Below are 1,184 nucleotides of genomic sequence, written 5' to 3'. Positions count from 1 at the left end.
GATTAATTTGGGGATTAATTAGGGAATGGAGGGGAGGAACACCCCGAGGCACAGCCACGCCCTGGAGCTGCTCCCCAAAGGGGCTTTGTTCCTTTTTTGTGCCACAATTCGCAAATTTCCTCTCCAGAATCGGGGATTTCGGGAGGAATTCCTGACGCTGGAGAGCAAATTTGGGAATTGCGGCACAAAATCTCGGGAGGGTTGAGGGGTCCCAGGAATTCCTGGGGTTCTGGGTGGGCAGGTGGGGAGTGGGCACGGCTTGGGCTTGGTGGGCTTTTCCAACCTCGTAAATCCCGGGATTCTGAATTCCGGGATGCTGGAATTCTGGGATCCAGGGGTTCTGGGATCCTGGGGTTCTGGAATTCAGAAATTCTGGGATCCTGGAATTGTGGGATCCTTTAATTTTGGGATCCTGGGGTTTTGGGGTCCTGGGAATTTTGGATCCTGGGATTTTGGAATTCTGGGGTTCTGGGGTTCTGGGATTTTATGATTCTGTGGTTCCAGGATTCTGGGTTCCTGGGATCTTTGGAATTCTTGGATCCTGGGATTCTGGAATTCTGGGATTTCGGTGTTCCAAAATTCAGAAATTCTGGCATCCCGGAATTCTGGGATCCTGGGATTTTGGGGTTCTGGAATTCAGGAATTCTGGGATTCCGGGATTCTGGGGTTCTGGCATTCGGGATTTTATGATTCTGTGGTTCCAGGATTCTGGGTTCCTGGGATCTTTGGAATTCTTGGATCCTGGGATTCTGGAATTCTGGGATTTCGGTGTTCCAAAATTCAGAAATTCTGGCATCCCGGAATTCTGGGATCCTGGGATTTTGGGGTTCTGGAATTCAGGAATTCTGGGATTCCGGGATTCTGGGGTTCTGGCATTCTGGGGTTCTGGCATTCCGGAATTCAGAGACCACCGCGGCCACAGAGCAGCAGGATTTAGGAGCTGGGGAAACTGAGGCACGGAGGGCCCCGCTGGCAGCACCCAGGGAGCTCCGCAGGGCCGGGATGGCCGGGAGCAGCCGGAGCAGGGCCGGGATTGGGGCCGGGAGCTGTCTGGGGATTGGGGATTGGGGATTGGGGATTTGGGGATTGGGGATTTGGGGATTGGGGATTTCACCCTGGATCAGGATTAGGCCGAGGAGGAGCTCGGGGCTGGGGGTGGGGATGGGGCACCCAGTGACCACAAG

Source organism: Geospiza fortis, unplaced genomic scaffold (genome assembly GCF_000277835.1).
Source record: "Geospiza fortis unplaced genomic scaffold, GeoFor_1.0 scaffold735, whole genome shotgun sequence".
Taxonomy (NCBI): Eukaryota; Metazoa; Chordata; class Aves; order Passeriformes; family Thraupidae; genus Geospiza; species Geospiza fortis.
The sequence above is the reverse complement of the archived record's forward strand: the minus strand, read 5'-3'. Positions refer to the sequence as shown.